We start from the raw sequence: 6,340 nt of genomic DNA, 5'->3' as shown, positions 1-6,340 counted from the left end.
GTGCCGGGCTGGGCCATCCGGCCCCGTCAGCAGCCCCGAGCGGGCCGAGTCTGCACAGCCCGAGCCGAGCCAGTAAACCCCACCCTGCCGTGGTTCTGTTACTAGTTGGCAACTTTGTTGCACGCAGGTCCTCGCTGCGAACGACAGAGCGGCTTATACTCAGGTGTGGCTTATTTATGGACAAAAAACGAAATATTTGCCAACACCCAGAGATGTGGCTTATACTCAGTGAGGCTTGTATTCGTAAAATTACTCTAAGTATTTTAGCATAAGTGACTAATATTAATTTTCTCTATTAAAAAAATAATGAGAGAATGTGACATTCATATAAAGCATTTCAAGGCATGGGATTCCCAAAGTACTTTACTCTGCAACCAGAAGTACATTGAAAGTGATTTACTTTTGGACTGCAGAGCTCTCTGTCAGCAGAAACTACAGCAGAGTAGCTGGACACATTTATAGCCTACCAGGTAATGAAGACTATCCATCCAGCTAAAGCTTTAAAGCAAGGCAGGTACACAAATAGATTTTGATTGAGGCCACTGGGCACAACAACTGCAGTTTTGAAAGAGTAATGACAATTGATAAAGCAAATTACATTTTGTGGCCCAAATAATTGCCCTCAAATACAATTTTAATTAAAGTTTAGATTTCAACTTAGTGTTTCCTTGGAGATGTTATAGGTTTTGTATCTAAGGTCAAAACACTTTAGTATGTAGAAAATAATTTGTCACATAGCTTCAATAGGATGTAGACGTTTTGCTAATTTTGTGTTTCTGGAAAGGATGAAAAGACAGTAATTAAAGAGAAAAAGAAGCTCTTGATTGCCTCTCAAAGCACTAAGGAGAAAATGCCTCTTGCATTTAAGCATTTAAAGGCTAACTTTTAGTGTATAAAAGGACCATTCTTTTTTAATTAGATTTTTTTTTGATTGAATCAAGTTTTTTAATTGAATATTAGAAAATAATTGTGTGGAGTAATGTTTAATTGTAAGCCAGCTCTAGATGTGTGCTTCTTGCGCCTGAACAAAGAAACCCCTGGCTCTTTATACCTTCTTGGTATGTGCACCCAGTCATTATCTGCCCTGCATGTGCTTCTTGGTGTATTTTGTGGTCTGGAGTCTTCTCGCACCTCTTTGGATTCTTTCTCCATGTCCACATCGACAAGTCATATAATTGTTTTTATCTTCCCGCTTGGGCCAGCCTTGGCCCAGCCGTTATCTGAAGATAACCTGTCTTTCTGTTTACTCCTCAGCTCAGCCACTTGTGCTAACAGAGTTCATTTCAAGTTCACCGACAACTTTGAGAAGGGCCCATTAATGTTAAGCTGTAATCAAGTTACTATTGCACTTAGACCCACTCAATTAATTTTTATTTTTTTTCTAAGTACAAAATTTAATTTTTATCATTCAGGTGTTGATAACTTCATAAGAAATGGTATTTATGAAATAGGTGAACTCTATTGAAAGCTCCTAGGTTTGGAAGTCAAACCAGAGAGGTTTATACATCTATCAAAGACCAAACTTATATACTAATTATGTAAACACAAAATAAGTTGATGCATTTTAATAAAAATTCCAATCTTAATAATGCCAGACAGATTTGAAATATTTCAAAATGAGACCTAAAGTGTATGGAAAGATATTTTATTCAAATGTTATGCATAGGACTAACCTATATTTTCTCATAAATCCTGGTGATATGATATGATATCAATGTGAGAGAAGTTATATCAGACTTCCATTGGCTTAAGCATTTTGATTTTTAAAATATTCATATATTAATTACTAGGAGAAAAAACATATATTAAATTCCACTTGAAAACCCACAATACTTGCAGGAGGTTCTTAAGATCTTTTAACATGATTTTATTTCATATTGTCACACATAAGAATAATTCTGCCTGACCTGGCATCTTTAAAATAATGAATGGGCAGAAATTTTCATGCCTTAAAGAGAGGACTTAAGAACTTAAAGAACTTCCAAGATTTGTGAAAAATATCCTGTCATTCTTGGTACCAAAATATTATGAAAGACCTGGTTGATATATGTACCAGATAATTTCAAAAATTGCTCATTTAATGGCAATGAATAATCTATAGAGGGTTATTTCTTCAATCAGTCTTGGAATCCAAACATGATCTGAATCACTTGGGCACGACCATTGATGCTTGCTTTAAAATTGTTTTTTTATACCTCTATTTGATTCTTTTATTTCCCCATTGGAGAACTGCCATCTCAATCTTTCCTTATAATTCAATTTGATATCATATCTTAGACTAATCATATGTCCATGTCATCTGAACATAGTCACAGAAATTGTATATAATTAATTTCCAAAAGATGAACTCCCAAATTTGTGTAAATTGAAAATAAATTATGCCATTAATCAACATATATTTATGAGGTAATGGGGAATGTGGTAATTTCAAGTAGAAGAGTGAAAACCATGTTAGAAAAGATCTCCTTTTTCTTGTCTGTAACGGCAATTAAGAGTGGCATTGGTCTAGCAATGACTGCCTAGCAAAAATAAAGCTGAAGATGACCTTTTTTCCTGGAATGGAAAGATGTTACTTTTATTGCAATAGGTTTCAATGTGCAAAATCAAAAATATATTTTGATCAGTAGACTTTAAAAGTGATAAAGACACAATCTGATTTACTTTATTTGGTTCATCATTATACAGATGAAGTACACTATTTGTAGTCTTTGTAGGTGAACTGGTAACAGAGTTGACAGTTGCATTCTAAATGTAGAAGTTAATGCAACTACATTTTTTTTAAACATGAGATATAACATCTCTTCCTTAGTTTGTTCAAACTGCTTTATTTGTTCAAAATACCAGAGAATAGATTTCCAGTTTTCATTAAGTGGTTCACTAATTCCTGCTGACACCTTTAACTGTTAATTAAATGAATTTTAGTTAACATCTTGTTAACTAAATTAATTTCCCATCTCTTAGCATATGTGTCCCTTCTAACTGATTTACATACAAAAGTTTAAGGTCTAATGCAGGTACGTTTTTGATAAGCTAATCCAATTTCTTATTGACAAACTAACCAAATTTCTCCAGTTGTACCTTAATGAAATAGAATTAGACTATTTTTTTGTTGTAACCCTGTACCCTGATGCCTTTAAGAATGGTATGTCCCTGTAACCCTGTAACCCCTGTAACCCCTGTAAAACCTATGGACTGCCCCTCTGAAAGCTATTGGCAAGTTTCCCCTCCCCTTTCCTGACCCTTGAAATATCCCAACACCTTGTGACTCAGTCTCTTTTCCCTGCTTCTTCCCCCATGGAAGCCATCCGAGAAATAAATTGAAATCCTTGGGATAAAAGAGCCTCTAATATCTTATCCTGTTTTACATGATAGCACCCCAGGCTAGCTCTGCAAAGTATATAGGGAGCGGGGCCAGCCTCATGTGTTGTATCAGGTGGCACCCAAACGTGCCTTTTTTCCTTAAAATCCACGTGAGAGGCTGTGAACCCTACAGGGTTCAGAAAACTGACGGGCAAGCCAGCTACCCTGCAGGCAAAAGACTGCTTTTGTAGTAGTTTTAGCTTACAGGGATGGGATTGAGAACCCACCAAGCCCGAGGTGGGCGATCTCAGAACAGAACTTCAGTGCACAGCGTTTCACAGCTCCAGGCACTCGCTAGAGATTCGTAAGTATAAAAAGTTCCCTCCGTGGGGGAGGGTTCGGGTGTTTGTATAAAGCACAGTGCCAAGGGAGGCTCAAGCACAGCATCCACCCTGGGGGTCGGAGCTGTGCAGATCCGGAGACGCACGGGGTGGGGGGTGTAAGCCTTGGGGCCATTCTGCTGTGCGGGAAGTTCAGCACGCCAGACTCGGTTTCAAAAAAACGCGGTATGCACTACAGCCAGCGCAGTCTCCGTGTGGAGGGGAGTGAACAGCGAAAAGCCGGCAGCTCCATTTCCTTCTCCTTCCAACACGTGGGAAATATAAACTATAACTGCATTTTTCTGTGTTCAACTGTGCACTGCGGGAAGATATTAGAACACATTGCTGTGGGAAAAATAAAAATGGGCACACAGCAATCTAGTTTAAAACAAAGTGTGGCTTCTGCAGATATTAACTTCTCCAACAGAAAATTAGTACATTTTGTGAATTGATTGTCTGTGCAAAAATCAGATCTTAATTTGGAAGATATTAATTCGGTTCTATTTTGGAATGAAATTGCAGATTTATTAACATTAAAAGTGGAAAATGGAGATGAAAAAGCCTCTATATTCCTCCCAATATTTTTGCAAGTTAGAAAACTTACTTCAAACAGAAAACAACAGACTGCCACAGCAAAGCACCTCAGATTCCTTTTCCCTTTCTGTAAAATCCACTAACCTGGGGCTGGAGGACTTTCAAAAACCTCCCCAGTATCCAGGGGATGAGGATTCTTCACAAAGGGTCAGCAGTTCTTCCATCTATCCCTCTTTAACTATTGTATTTCCTTCAGAGCAAAGTTCTGACCCCATTCCCCCTCAGGGTACCGGCCATGTGTCTGCTCCTGAGGGGTCCGGAGGCAGGGTTCAACATGGCTCCGGCCACATGGCCCTCATTTCTTCTTCCCATAATCCCTTTTTCCTTCTGGGACCACCCTTAAATATATTCCTACCCCCACCCTGAAACCTGAGTTTCCATGGTTACCCCTCCCCAGCTCAGGTTTCACATTCCTTTCCCCCAAACTATCAAGGCGGAAGGGTGCGGGGGGAAGGGTCTATAGGATCCTCCTGTGGGACAGGGCTGAGCTCACAACCCCCTCAGGACACTGTCTCTGCAGAGGTACAGGATAAACAGATCACAGAGCCTGAAGAGGGGGTTGGGTCCAGCTCAGAAACTCAGGTCCTGTCTGTGGCACCTGTCATTTATATGGGTAGGAAAAATGGCAAAAGAACATATCAGCCACTAACATATCAAGATAAAAAGGAAATTTGTAAGGTTCAAAGAGAATTTGACAGAAGCAGTGAAATATTTAAAGGATTCTTAAAAGCAACATTTAGTTCAAGTGAGATGGTACCCAATGATATTAAGGATTCAGGTGTCTGTTAACTCCCTCAGAGTATGATCTGTGGAAAAGCATGTGGAAAAGATCTTTAAGAGTGCTTTTGCAGGAACTTCAACAAAGCCCAGATAGTGCAAAAGGTGAGGATAATAATGATATTACACAGGAACCTCTGACTGGTGAAGGGGAATATCATTGTCCTGAAAAACAAACACGGTTATCAACCAAGTTTGTTTTGGATAAGATCTACCTAGTAGCAGAAAAACCCTTCAATCAATTACCTACTGTTGAAATTAAAGGTAGTTATGTTAATATTAAAGTTTCCTTCAGAAAACTTCTTGCAGTTTCTCGACTGTCTCCGTGTGCAGGTGGAAAGGCAGGTACCTCATCCAGTGGTGCAAGCTGAGTTAATAAAGGAGATAGCTCAGAGGAATGCTAATGAAGCATGTCGCAGGGTCATACTTAGTCTTCCCCTTGAGCCACCACCTAGCTTAGCACAGATGATAGAAACCTGCACCAGAAAAGCAGAACTGTTCAGTGCACCAGAGAGGAATCCAGGACCAGCACAATCAAGGTCTGCAGCAGCTGTAACACCAGGACCAAGGAAGCAACCGGTGCCTCCACAACAGCTGCATCATATCACCTGCTTCCAGTGCAAGAAGACAGGGCACTATGCAAGGGACTGCCCACACAACCAGAAACAGAAGAAGACCAACAAACAAAAAAACTAGGTGCACAGTGTGTGCCCACCATAAATATCATAATGCATAAAGATATAAATATAGCGGGTTCCACACGGGCAAAAACCTCTCTAAAACAAAGGGGGAGGATGGGACAAGTGGTGTGGGGGTTCATGATAGCATAAATATTAAATATTCAATTAACAAGGGTTGGACGCCTTTTGGTCGTCTCAACCTTAAGACTACAAAAGGTTTTTATTTTATGTCAACAGAGTGGACAGTTATTACAGCGGACCTATCTAGCACTTCACTGGACGTGACGTTGTTGCATTTGGAACTGCACTGTGAGTATTTAGTTATGGGGGACACAGCACACACACCCTTGGAGATGGAGTTACTTGCCATATCCAAGAAGGAAAACATCTCAGATTTCATTCTCTTAGCACGCTGCTCTCAACCACCTTATTACCTGAACAAGGGGCAAATCCTCACCCAGGCCATTCCTGTTCCAAAGGAAATCACAGCAGAAGGAAAGTCACCTGAAGTCTATTGGGCGGAAGCGGTGGGTGAGGAAAAACCCTCTCTGGCATGCAACCTGTCCCATGGTTCAGACCATCTCCGTGTGGAGGGGGTGCTGGACACAG

The sequence above is a fragment of the Catharus ustulatus genome, chromosome 5, assembly GCF_009819885.2.
Source record: "Catharus ustulatus isolate bCatUst1 chromosome 5, bCatUst1.pri.v2, whole genome shotgun sequence".
Lineage (NCBI taxonomy): Eukaryota > Metazoa > Chordata > Aves > Passeriformes > Turdidae > Catharus > Catharus ustulatus.
Note: the sequence above shows the minus strand (reverse complement) of the source record.